Raw genomic sequence first — 14,464 nt, 5'->3', positions numbered from 1 at the left:
AAAAGACCACAAACTGTATCTGGTTGGCCTGTCTGTTCCCCATACTCGCCTGGCTTCATTATGAAAAGATGCCAGAAATAGCATTCCTACAGGATTTCCAGTACAGAAACCACAAGAATGCTCTTTCTCATGGTATGGCAACTGTGCAACGATATGGCGTCATCTGGAAAATTACAGTCTTGGAGACAAATAGTTTTCCCCTCTCCACTGATTTAAAATAGACAGGGTGTCGCCCCAAAATTATGCTTTCCTTTCTCCAAGATGGAGGGATCCTCTTGGAAAGCTCCCCCTGGGGGCAACAACCTTTGCTGTTGGAACCCCTGAAAGACAAACTCTCATACACAAAACTCCTTGGACAGTCCTCCAAGGATTTTGGAAACAAAGCATGCCTGCTGAAAAGGAAGGCATTTTCAGGTATAATACTAAATAAAAATTTCCTTTTTGACTTGACATGAAAGCAATTCACAATTATAATGAACATTCCGTAGAGCTTAAATCTGCATATGATGAGAAGTATCAACATTATTGTGGCAGTTATTGTTTTGGGGTACACTGTGCACAGAAAGGAATAGTAGTCCTCAAAGAACTAGTAATCTAATTAGGAGACATTAGATAGGGCATTTTTAAGGATTAAGAACGGAAGAAAAATTTCCCGGGAGCATAGATAGTTCCATAAAGTTCTGTCTGACTGATTCATAGCTATATTCTCTGTACCTACTCAGGTTGGGCTCAGGATAGAAACTCAATAAACATTTGTGGAAAGAATAAAGAGAAGGGGGCAATGGAGCAGAGAAGGGCAAAGAAAGAATAAAGGGTGCCAGGGAACTGAGCTCAACATGGTGGTAAATGAAGCTTCTTTATTAATTAGAAAAGTGTCTTAGTCATTTGCCTTCACTTGAAGGATCCACACCCTCCTCACCGAAATGGGGGTTGTCTTTCACTGTGACGGCAAATAAGCCTGCAGGCCCTCGGGAGAATCCAGCATCCATTCAGACGCTGACTCTCAGGATATTGTCTGGTTCTGTTTCTTCCTGGACGGCATCAAGTCACCTTACAATTACTTGCAATTGCCTAAAGACTACATATGGCACATGCTGGCTCTCAGCTTCCAGAGTCCTCTCTGATTTTGATTGTGTTTACCTGGGTTAAAGTTGTTAATGGTCATAAGTATAAATAATCCAAAGTGGGAGCTTTCTGTTTTGTTTTTCAGAAAGAGAGATTCTTATTCTAAATGAGTGAAAGTTCACGAGAAGGGACTTATCTCTCATTTTAGCCTCTTTGTTACCAATTGCTTCCTGTATTTCTTGGAACCCTCTAACTAATCTCAAGCCCCCATGGCTGAGGATTTACTGAGCTGCCACAAGCAAAAACACAGAAGCCAAACTGATTGGAACCACTGCAACACTAGCTCACCCACAAGGAGAGACAAGCGATCATACAGATAAGGCACTGGAGCCCAGTGCCTCTGCAGTGTGACACACACACACACACACACACACACACACACACAGTCCACAAAAGCCACTCGGGCTCCAGAAGGCTCTCTAGGTGGAAATTGCCTCCTTGTCTTCAGAGTCAACACCCTGTTGGCAGTCTCCCCCCACCCCAGGCCATCTGAACTCTCTGAGGGGATGACTAGACGGACAGCTCCGGAAGGGCATCATCTCAAACTTTTACCTTGACATCAACCGAGAGGGAAAAAAGGAAGTTGCTTTAATGACAGAGAACCAAAAAAAATCAAGTAACCTAAAACATATTTTCTGGCACCATTTGCCTTTTACAAAGCAGCAGGAGCATGATAACAGGGTGTGGAGAGATGGAATCAGCAGTTAAGTGGATATCCGTCTGTCACTTAACCTTCATTACAGAGCATTAGAGACCAGCGTCTGGCCAGCTTGGCACTCCGTTTTCCCACATCAGCCCACTGGCAAGACGGTTCCCCAGGTCCGTGGCCTCCAGCCACACCACTTTGGCCTGCGGTTACATCACATCTTACAAACTGTAAAGGGGCCGGACAGTCCTTGGATGAGATCAGGGGTCCATTTGGACTGGATTCAGGCCCGGTTCAACAAGATTTTGCACTACTTGTCCCTCCATTTCCCTCTCCTTTTACTTCTTCACCTTTCTGGTCTTTGTATTTTGAGCAGCCCTCTCCCGTACTCCCCCCACCTCAGATCCAGATGAGCTTCTGTTTTCCTAAATTCTTCTCACCCTTACCATATCCCAATGTCTTCCTTCCTCTGTCTTTTCAATGTTTCCTCTCTTGCTGCATTTATATTTCTTTAAAACCAACATGAATTGGCTGCAAGCAAAATAAACAGATGCAACTAAGAGAATCATAAATCACCAAGTTGGAGAGGGGGATTCTTCCCAGTACAGGAAACCATCTCTCGGTTGGTTTCCGAGGAGATAGAGGAACAGAGCTTTGCTTTTATTTAAATGTCCCGTTCCCCTAACAAGTCCTCTGGGATTAAATAGGAAGTATGCTAGACAGATCGGATATTCAGACTGAGCTCATATACAGTGAATCAAAGCCCTCTTCCCTGTATGCACCTTACTTCATAGATATGGAAAACAAATGTAAGCGTTATACTTTCTGAAGCTGTGAAGAAATATTGAACGTGACCTCCATGTGTTTGGTTTCATTAGAGTCACACCCCAGGGCTCACTAAAGGCATTTTTCAGCAAAAGTGCATTGTGAACCTAACTTGCCTCATAAAGGTGGAGCTGCCCTGTACACACACGCACACATACACACAAGCATGTGCACACACAGATGAATGCACGGACACACCATTCCAATCCCACAACACCCACACAGAAAGCAACCCTCTCTTCCACCCTGCTGTGCAAGCCACACCCATTGGCTCACCACCTTCCTAGCAGGTTGAGTGTACCTGCTAAAGAGTCCTCGTTTCTCTAGAACCTCTGCACTGCCACCACCCTTGGGTAGGCCAGGGGCGTTCAAACTCTTTCTGTAAAGGGCCAGATAGTAAACACTTGAGGCTTTGTGGGCCAAACTATCTCTGCTGCAACTACTCAACTCCACTGTCGTAGTGCAGACCAAGCCATAGAAATAAGCAAGCAAATGAGCGGGCAGGTGGGCCGGGTGTGGCCCACAGGCTGTAGCATCTCTCATCTAAATGACCGCAACAACACCGGTCTAACTGGTCTCCTGTGTCCAGTTCGGCTCTCCTCTGGCCCGTTTTCTACCCTGCAGTCAAAGATCCTTCAAAAACATAAACATCAGTGAGTCACTCTACTGTTAAAAAAACGCTCTTATAGCTTCCTGTTCCCTTTAAGATAAAAGTAAAAATCTTTAACATGGCCCAGTGAGCCCTCCAGGACGAGGCCCCTCTTTACCTCTTCTCACTCTGTGCTCCAGGCCCACTGAACCTCTGTACTTGTTTCTGTTCCTCAAACACACCTTAAACTGCTCTTGCCTCTGAGCCCTCATGCAGGCTGTTTCCTCTCTGAGTGGAACACCCTGTCTCCTGTATCCCACCCTCCGTGCCCTTTGTCCTTTTTTTTAATTGAAGTATAGTTGCTATACAATGTTATGTTAGTTTGAGGTATACAGCAAAGCGATTCAGATATACCAGATACTGAGTATAATTCCCTGTGCTATACAGTAGGTCCTTGTCATTTACTTATTTTACAATAAATATAGTAGTGTGTATATTTTAATCCTAAACTCCTGATTTATCCCTTTCCTACTTTCCCCTTTGGTAACCACAAGTTTGTTTCGTATGTCTGTGAGTCTGTTTCTGTTTTGTAAATAAGTTCCTTTGTATCATTATTTTAGATTCCACATATAAGTGATATCATATGATATTTGTCTTTCTCTGCCTGACTTACTTCACTCAGTATGACAATCTCTAGGTCCATCCATGTTGCTGTAAATGGCATTATTTTGTTCTTTTTTATGGCTGAGTAATATTCCATTGTATATATATATACCACATCTTCTTTATCCATTCCTCTGTTGATGGACATTTAGGTTGCTTCCATGTCTTGGCTATTGTGAATAGTGCTGCTATAAACATTGGGGTGCATGTATGTTTTCGAATTAGAGTTTTTCTCTGGATATATGCCCAGGAGTGGGATCGCTGGATATTTGTCCTCTTGATAACCTCCTAAAAGTCATTCCCTCACAGATGTTCTCTGCCCACCATCCTGGACCAGACAGGGACTCCTGCTAAATAGTCTCATAGTACCTTTTCCTTTCATCATAGTTTGCCGTTAGACCTTGTTTCATTCTCTGTTTGCTGCTAGACTGTAAGCTCTGGGAGACAGGAAGCATGTCTGTCTTTTAAGCCGCTGTTTCTTCAGCATCTAGAACAGTACCTGGGATATGACTCATGCAAAAGGATGTTTGTTGAATGAGTGAATAATTGAATGAATGAGAATCTAAAGTAGCAGAGTAAAATGTTCCAAACTATTCTACAATACTGTGCATAGTTGATTTCCTGTAAGGACTATTCCTTACACTATTGAAAAGTACACTATTCAATAGGAATCAAAAAAAAAGTAAATACTTCCCAGTAAAGATGAATAAGTTAGTCTTTAAACATACTAGAGTTCGTTATATAACCCAGTGAATTGGTACAATATTCATAGTAGTTCATTAAAATTATTAAGCACTTTAATATGTGTACAGGTATAATCTGTACAAACTTTTCTTCCAATACATAACTCTCTGGCTGATCACTGCCCCCATATGTCAGCAATAAAACACGGAGACTTTACAACCTCATGAGAATCATGATGTTACTATTTTTGACTCCTTCCCACTTGCACAGGCAAAATAATGTCACTCCAAGCCTTTTTAACAGCCTCAGGTATAAGATCTGCAAACTTTCTAGGGTACTAGAAACCACTCATAAGTAAAATTTGATAAGAAAGGAAAAGTGTTCTCCAAAGCTGAGTAATTTTTAACTTGGTGCACTCATCAAGGACTCTTCTCAGTAGTTCTAGGGGGACAGAGCTATCTGCATTTTTAAACAGACTCTAAGTAACTCCCATATGAATCACCAGTTGAAAACTAGTTATGAATGGTGAGATCATGAGGGCAGCAGCTGTGTCCTGGTCCTTGTTTCATCCCACCTTAGCCCAGAGCCTGACAAGTAGTACATGCTCCATGGATATTTATTGATCTAAGCTGCAACCATTGTTATCTTGGGTGGTGGTGATTAGTGAAAACTTTTAAATGTATACACTTCTGTGTTATTTTTTTAAATGAGATTTTATATTTCTTTTCTAACCAGAAAAAAATAAATAGATTTTCATTCAAAGTTAAATAAATCTATATATGGAAACAGATTAAGGTAAAATATGTATTTTTTAAGGCAGAGAATTAGATTCATATTAAAAGTACTGGTGAATAGGATAATTTGAAATCAATAAGCTGTTTATATAAGAACAAATAAAACACTATAAGTATAAAAACTTCTCATCATAGCAACCATGTAGCAACACATTTCTGGGCCGTACTCTCAAGGCATCGTCAGTCACTGTAGATTAGATCAAGTGGTATTTAGGTCTCTACCTGGTGTGGCCAGTATCTTGAATAGAGTTCCTACTTAGTAATTTAGAGAAAAATAAAATAAAAATAAAATAAAAATTGAAGTCTCTTACCTCTTGGGCAATGATTTACCTTCCTGCTGCTAATCCTGCTATGCCTTCCAAATAACCCAGGATTAAGCCTTACACCTGTCCACAGTGGTAGGAGAATAGAAATTACTTACTCTGGACGCTTGACTGTACTCCAGCAAAATCACTCACATACTATGAGATGCCCTTATTCCAGTGGGATGAGCCACCTTCTTACTATATTCTCTTTTATTTTCCCAGCTCTTTTGATCCTGCCCATTGTTTCCATTTCCCCATAATTCTTAGTTAATTGATTTTCCAATCTGTTTTTCCCAGTAACAAGTTTAAGAAGTATTCACACCAAGTGAGGGCATTTAATGACTCTCTCCCGGACCACACCCCACCCAAACCACAAAAAAAAAAAAAACATAAAAAACTGCTGCCATTACCTTCTCACCATTCAGGCTATTTCTCAACTTTGCCACTTATTCTCTCTTTTGGACTTTAGTTCTAGCCTACTCTCCCTGGTTTTCATCTCATTATTAGTGTGTACACAGATTTTTCCCCCTGACTTCTCAGGCCCTTCAAATGGACAGCTCATTTGGAAAGTCAGCTTTGTCTTTGTCTTCTGTCTAAGATGCTTCATCTTGGATTAACCCCCTGGACTCCAGGTATACAAATTATGGTCAACAAATATTCTGGGCTCAGCCAGAATCCTCTGTAGGAACCCATCCTGGACCACGTGAACCTTGATTCCCTCTTGTCTAGGAAGAATGATGAGATCATTTGGAAAAATTAATCTTCTAAAATGTTACTAAATTATTTCATCTGGGTTCAAATCTATCCTCATAAACCATGTTTTATCACTGAATCGCCACCGTCACTACACTCAAGATTTTAATTTGACAAAAGAGTACTTACAATTAAAAAAATTTTAAGTGAACATAGAACAAGGCAGAGAATTCATACCCCCCAAACCCATCTTGTTCCAGGTCTACCTTGGAGATTAGATTTTGATCAGGGTTGGACCTGTGTGTCTAATCTTCTAAGAAATATTGAATGGCCTTGGGAAATAACATAAAGATTGAGTTGGGTTTTTTCCCCCTGAGAAGACCCATTCCTCATTCAAATCATTTTGGGATCCAGTATGTAAGTCAGTCAGTACTTGTTGGGTGTCTACTTCGTGTGAATTATAGTCCCAGATTGCTCTATGTTCACCTCTGATGGATATTAAGACAATGAGCCAGCCTGGACCAAAACTATATCCCTCAGGGATGTAGTCTATGAGCTAGGGAGAAGACAGGAGAGACACAAAGACAAAGCTTCAATGTGCCCTTGAATAATAAGGGCTTGTGAGAAGGGCCTGGAGGGTAGCAGCCTGCCTCCCTATGAGATGTCCTGGTCTAAATCGCCTTTGCGGGTTCCTCAGCCCCAACCCTTTCGATCTATCTGAGCTGCAGGTGGTCTTGGATTCTTTTCTACAAGGAGCTGGAGGGCAAATAAAGTAGAGATGGTTACCAGCACTTGAATGTTCAACACATAACTCCTTTTTAAGAAACAGAAGTTCAAAATCCGGGGCCTTCCAGCTGGGCTGAATACAGCTGTTGTACCCTGAGTCCGTGCCATCCCTTTGAAACAAAAAACAAAGCAGCAGCAATAAAAATAAAATTCATACTTTAAAAAAAAATGTTGGCCCCTTCCCACTCATGTTTATGTATAAACCAAACACCAGCAAAACAAACTGGTGGTTAAACTGGCATTTTAGTTATGAGCCATTGCATTAACCAAACAAGCTATGGGACACCCACAGGCATCTCTTATTTTTATGGTGCTGGATGGCAGGAGGGTCCAGGTAGATGTCCAGGTATTCTACTGCTCACAGAGAGGCCAGCATCCTTCACTGTTCCCACAGAAACTGATCTTAACAAAAATCATAAGAAGGTTTAGAATCTTCAGGAGGAGAAACTCCTTCTAGGCTCAGACATCAAAACTGTTGGGGAGAGAAAGAAAAACTCCGAAGCATGACTTTTATGGTTGAGTTGATGCTATTTCAAATGACTGCTTCCCACTCTGGGCACTTAACCCAGTTAATTCTCTTCTTCCCAAACCAACCCTTCTTGCCTATGGGAGATACAGATGGGTCAAGGCCTATTACAAAAACTGGTTCTTTCTGAATCAGTATTTGTTTTTGCAGGCCATTAGATGAGGGGATTTCCTAACTGAATTAGGAAAATGTAGCTCAAGCTGATGAAACCATGTTCTACTGATCATTAGGCCCAGAGTGTTGGAGAGAAAGTGGGACAACCTACACTGTCCACAGCTGGCCTTTGAAAAACAGTTTCTTGAAATTAAATACAGTGGCTGCAAGCGCCTGACCAGAGGCATTCTGGGAAGACACCTGTGCCGAGGCCCAGAGCAGGAAAGACGAAGGATAACGGCTTGGGGGAAGTGAATCTGTGGTTTTGACTGGCGTAACCAGTCCCATTTGGGTTAAGAAGTCAATGGAAAAATGATCATTCCTCAGTTACTTTTATTTTGTTTTTGTTAGAATTTCTTTTGGAAAAATTAAACATCTGGACTTCTTTATGGAAATAGTTGTTATGGTCACCGGGGAAAAAAAATCATACATTTTTTTTCACAGAGTTTGAATCGATTCGGTCAGGGAAGGCCTGGCAGTATAGAAAGCCCCAACGCAGGATGGTTGCTCCTCCAGCCTTAATTTAAACACTTTGAAAAGAAACTTTCAGCTGACTACATTAGGGGGCATTGGACTAACAAAGCATTTGTGCCACAGTCTTGAGAGGTAGCGTTGAACAGTTATCTCTAACAGGAAGGCCTGCCTATACCCAGCAAAGAAGGAGCTCTCCTCCCTAGGCAGGGAAATTCCTCTTGGGTTTGAGGTTGTTTGTGTTGTTAAGTTGCTGGCATAACATTTTCTTTTGCTGACGTCGACGTTTCATATTTGCGAGGGGGAGAAGAGAACAATGTATTTGTGCTATTTTTCAATCAATATCTTTCTTGGGTGGAGCACATTTTTTAAGGGAGGAATATTTGGGAAGGATGCTCTGTCCTCTCACCACCATTACTTTTGAAAAGAAGTTGTGGAAGGAAGTGGTTTTTTATGCTCTACTAGTATCACACTCGTTCTTCCTGAGTGTGGGGCTTAGGGAAAAGGAGATGCCTTTTAAAAACCTCCTAATTGGAAATAAGTATTTTCTAGAACTCAGGCAGATGTTCTGGACTCTGACCAGATCTGAGGTCCCTACCTCCTTTCTGCAGGCCAGTTTTGGAGCCCATTTTGAGAGCTCTTGTGCATTCTCCTCCCTCTGCTTCCATGAATGCCTGGTACACAGGAAATACTCAATAAAGCTTAATAAAATACATGTTTAACTCACTCTGGGTAATCAAATGTACAGAACTTTTTACGTGGAATCTCGTCATTGTTTTGGGTTCTTTTTTTTTAAACTGTCTCTGAATCAGAAATGACTGGAGCTCCATGAACCCATGTTTTTTCCTCTTAAAATTTACCCACCAGTCAGTTTGAGATCATATAGATTACCAAATGGATTAATACTATCCTTGAACAAAAGTTCTTATTTGCCTATGATCCTGCTATTCAATTTTATTTCTTTGGATTTTTCCATTTGTAAATGTGTCCTATTAAAATGCAAATGTTTCTGGGGAAAATAACACCACAATAATAATATTAATAACCACCCCTTAAAGCTGAGATTGGTTGAACGATGGTTAAGAGCAAGTCACCATGGTGAGGAATGAGGTACAGGTGAAAACAGAAATGGGGAGGCAGGAAGGGGCCAGGTGCCAGCGTTGAAGGGAGCAGAGAAAAGGCCACTGGAAGGGGAAGTAGAATGGTTTCTCAAGCCCAATTTCATATAATTTACACTTCACATAATTCACAGCTGTGCTAGAAGCCAGTCCTGCTCTTACCCACAGGGGCTACACAAGGAACACTTTGAACTCCTTGGCAGGAAAGGTTCCAGTAAATACAAAATATGATTATCATTGCACCTGATTCCTAGAATAGATAAGGGACTTTCTATCCAGGTGTCTATTATCCCTTTGCGTCTCCTGGGTCAAGGAGGTTCATATATAATCCATGTCTGTTTTCAGAGAGTAAAGACAGGCAGCACTGGGGGAAGGTGGCAGAGGATGAGACAGAAAACACGGCAGCAGATGAAGAAGGAAAGAAGCAGCTTATACATTTCAAATGTAATGGTTCACGCTCAGAAGACCAGGAAGAACAGAAAGCGGTCTTCGTTTGGATTCTCCCAGAAGCAGATCCTGAGACAGGGATTCGAGTTCAAGTAGTTTATTTGGGAGGTGATCCCAAGAAGTACCCGTGGGGAATGGGAAGACGCCAGGGAAGGGCCCAAAGTCACTAGTTAGTGCATGATCAAGCCGTTTACCACCTGTGGGCAGCTGAGGGTCAGCCCTGCTGGGTAACTCCAGGACATGGGCTAGAATATGCCTCCAGTCATTCCATACGGGTGTGAGCAATCTAGGATATTTATCTTCCAGTGCTCATCCTTCATGGCGAGGGCTGCTCTCAGAGATAGTAACACCCTGCCACTTCTGGGCTGCTTTTGTATGGACTGGGAGGCAGGGTCATGGTGCTTGCAGGTGGCGTGTACTGGAATAGTGAGTGCCAGCGGAGGTGGGGGGATGGGCATCCAGAGGCAACTAAGGTTGCCACAAAAGTCGTGACAAGGCTCTGTGGGCACTTACATCATCACATACAAAGTCATAACCAGTAAGTGGTTCTTATCAATTCAGGCTCTTCAAATTCATTTAAAAGTTCAGGGCTTCCCTGGTGGCACAGTGGTTGAGAATCTGCCTGCCAATGCAGGGGACACGGGTTCGAGTCCTGGTCTGGGAAGATCCCACATGCCACGGAGCAACTGGGCCCGTGAGCCACAATCGCTGAGCCTGCGCGTCTGGAGCCTGTGCTCCGCAACAATAGAGGCCGTGACAGTGAGAGGCCCGCGCATCGCGGTGAAGAGTGGCCCCCGCTCGCCGCAACTAGAGAAAGCCCTCGCACAGAAACGAAGACCCAACACACCCCAAAATTAATTAATTAATTAATTAATTTTTTTTTAAAAGTTCATATTTTTCTCTCTCCTTGAGAATCTCTTCTACTTACTTGGCTTCAACTAACACTGCAATAATGACTCCCAAATCTGCTTCTGCAGCCTGTTCTTCTCAGCTGAATCCTTGTTCCAGGTTTCTAGCTGCTTAATGGGCATCTCCACTTGGAAAAGAGCATCTCAAACTCAACATGCCTTAAATTCTCTTCTCCCCAAAACCCATTTCTCTTCCTGTCCTTCTAACTCAGTCCAAGGCACCACTGGCCATCTAGTTAGCCATCAGTTAGAAACTTTGAAGTCATCTTGAATCTTCACCCTCTTGTTCCCTACAAATCAAGCCATCAACTCCTGGACAGTCTTTCAAGTATATTTTAACCCATCCTACTCTCTTCATCTCCTCTACCACTGTGATTTTTCTGTGTCATCAGCATTTGTCACCTGAACTATTACAACATCCTCCTCACTGCTCCCCCCACCTTCATTTTCTCCCTCTCTCCAGTCTATCAAAAAGATAATTTAAAAACCCTCATCTGATTACATTTATTTCTCTTTAAAATCTTTCACTGAGTTTTCTTTGCCTTCAGGACAAAGCCCAAACTTCTTAATAATCATTCAAAGCTCCTGGCAATCTGATTCTAATCTACCTCTCCAGCTTCATCTGTTTTCTCTGCACTCCAGTCAAAATACACGTTCTTAAATACACGTAACATAAGCCAGCTCTAGATGATTTAAGAAGCAACATAATTTACTCAGAGAATACTGGGGAGCTCACTGTATCTCTGGGAAGGCTGGAGAACCCAGCTTAGAAGGCAAGCGGGATAAAAGGGGAGCCAGGCAGCCAGAAGCACAGCCAAAACCATTCTACCAAGCCAGTCCAGGGAGAACAGCTGCCTCTTCTGCAAATCCTAGACAGTGTAGCTGGCGCCCAAGACAACTGTGGGCAGGAGGCCCTGCTGCTGGTTCCTCTGCACTGTCACCTCCACCAACCGCTTGTTGCTGCATCACCGCTACCTCCAGAATAAACTCGCTGCCACCTTTTTCACTTGCATCACTTGGTCCAGATTCAATACCCTGTGAGTGAGTGTGACTGATTGGCTGCCATGTGAGGTCACATTGCCGGGCCCTGACTTCTGGAGGGACAAATAGGTGGCTTTCTCCACCTTTAAAGGGGAGGTAGACTCAGCTCCCCATCAAGCTTCATGAGAAAACAAAAAATAGATGTATATGGGGCTTCCCTGGTGGTGTAGTGGTTAACAGTCCGCCTGCCAATGCAGGGGACATGGGTTCGAGCCCTGGTCCGGGAAGATCCCACATGCCGCGGAGCAACTAAGCCCACGTGCCACAACTACTGAGCCTGCGTGCTGCAACTACTGAAGGCCACGCGCCTAGAGCCCGTGCTCCGCAACAAGAGAAGCCACCACAATTAGAAGCTCGCACACCGCAAGGAAGAGCAGCCCCCGCTTGCCGCAACTAGAGAAAGCCCGCGCTCAGCAACAAAGACCCAACACAGCCAAAAAATTTAAAAATTTTTTTTAATTTAAAAAATAGATGTATATGCTGGGCAGCTGCTAAAAATGACAACTGTTGATGAAAATAGACCTTTCTTTCCATTTTTAAACAAAAAACAGAAACAAAAATAATGTTTCTACTTAACATAATTCAACTGTTCCTTTGTATATATACAAAAATATATTCAGACTCTCTGCAAAGAGAGACAGCCCCAAGTCATGTTGGTATTGAGTCTAATAGTGATGCGTCAGACTATGAAGTGCATGGTCCATGGAGTATGCCGTGTTCAACCTGCCCAACCTGATGAAAGCATTCCTTCCTCGTGTGACAAAACTAAACCAGTAAAACTGACAGGTTCAAGGGGGGAGATGAATAAATTTTTCAAGTTGGTCATTAGGTATAAGAGTGAAAAACACCACACCAGTTCCATCTCTTAGTGCTCTGACCTGTGTGTCTTCAGGCTATGGGATAAGCAGCTCACGATGTAGATTACTGTGTGGTATGCCATGGTTAGGCCTGCAGAAGACCTGCTGAGGTTATAAGAAATAGAGTATGGACAGTGGCAACTATGGAGCATCAAGGAATTCTTTCATGGTAGCATGGCTGACCCTGGAGAGCTGGTGTGGCCCTTTCCTCGGGGAAATGCTCCATTTACACATGTACTTGATTTTATTCATACCCTTTGAGTCCATTGCTTGTTGGCTAGTATAGTGGTGAGCCAAAGTGAACGTTCCCTCACACTGAGTTTCAGTTGTCACTCTTTTCATATTTTGAACCCCAAGACTGGCCCAGTTGGCTCGGGACATATATTAAAGCCTGTGGAATATCACTCAACTCCACAAGGTGTTGTGTCCAAGCGCTGTGTAGGTGATGGGCTCCAGAATAAGACAAGTCATCCCGTTCTGCCTTCTCTCCCTGTTACTTTTGATTTACTGTTTACTATCACTATTTTACTTTTGATTTACTATTTATCTAGTCTCTCCTATCAAAATAGCCAGGGTGAGAACACTGTCTGATGTTAAGAATATCTACTTTAATGCTTTACTCATGATCTGGGAAAATCAAAATCTGGGAGGTGATTCAGGGTCCAGCTGGACCTAACACTGGGCATATTCAGGCCCAGCTCCACTGTTCATCTGAGACCTATAAGATTGCACTCTGGCTTGTGCACCACAGTGAGGTTATAAGTCACATAAACTGGTGCTAGTTCAAAGCTAATGTCCAATCATCTCAAACAGCCTTGATATAACCACTTTCCCTGATTCACAATTACCTAGAAAACGGCAACAGTGTCCTTTAAAAAGAGATAGTTGGGAAAATTCACACTATGCCTTTTTCTTTCTTTTTAATATCTGCCTTCAAGAGCACCAGTCTCCTCTTTATTCAGGAGCTCTTGGTCTGTGGATTGACCCAGGACTGGGATTGGGAGAGACAGAATAGTCTCTACCAGGGTGGGCAGGTCAGATCTCTGTTGATCAGATGTGGAGTTCTTTTCTGTTGTATAAAGTATAAATCAAGCAGAATATTAGTGGGCAGCCCATCTATCTCAGGAATAGGGACCATCGGATCATCAGCCATCCTAAGGAACATTCTGGGGACCAGGTCCTCTGTGGTAAGTGCTTTGACTTAGCCTCTGCTATCTTGAGTTCCCCCATTCTCAGTGAAACCCAGGAGTTCATTTTAAATGTAGAATCTCCCACCAGCATTCCTGGCCTATGGAAAACATTCACTAAAGCACCTTTCAAAGTAAATACAATGCCGTATTAACTAAGGCCTTGGAGAAGAAGCATCTTCTGGGCTCTCTTTTAACAGATCAGTCACGTTTGATAAATCCATTCCAACTTTCCCTATCTTCCTAAACCTTAGGATTCCTTCCCCTATATTATACCAAGGAATTTATGACATCTCCGTTTTATCCAAAATAGGACACTGAGTCCAAGATTTAGTCACCCAAGTAAATAATCAGTCAGAATTTACCCAGCTGTTCAAGCTGGCCAATTGAATTTTGACTCTCTGGGAACTGCATCCTCTTAAAAATTGTAGGCCGATTTAAAATTATACTCTTCTCTCCTTGGTTTAACCCCTTTAGAATCCACGCCCACGCATATTCTACAGATTTTTGCTGATATAATGTTTCAATCTTACTTTACGGGTGTGTAACACTCTCCTCCCAAGTGTGAGTTTATATTTTGCCTGGTTGGGATCTAACTTTGCTTACACATCTAAAGAAAACGAATGGTGGGTGAGGGGAACATAAG

Source organism: Balaenoptera ricei, chromosome 10 (assembly GCF_028023285.1).
Source record: "Balaenoptera ricei isolate mBalRic1 chromosome 10, mBalRic1.hap2, whole genome shotgun sequence".
NCBI classification, from domain to species: domain Eukaryota; kingdom Metazoa; phylum Chordata; class Mammalia; order Artiodactyla; family Balaenopteridae; genus Balaenoptera; species Balaenoptera ricei.
The sequence above is the reverse complement of the archived record's forward strand: the minus strand, read 5'-3'. Positions refer to the sequence as shown.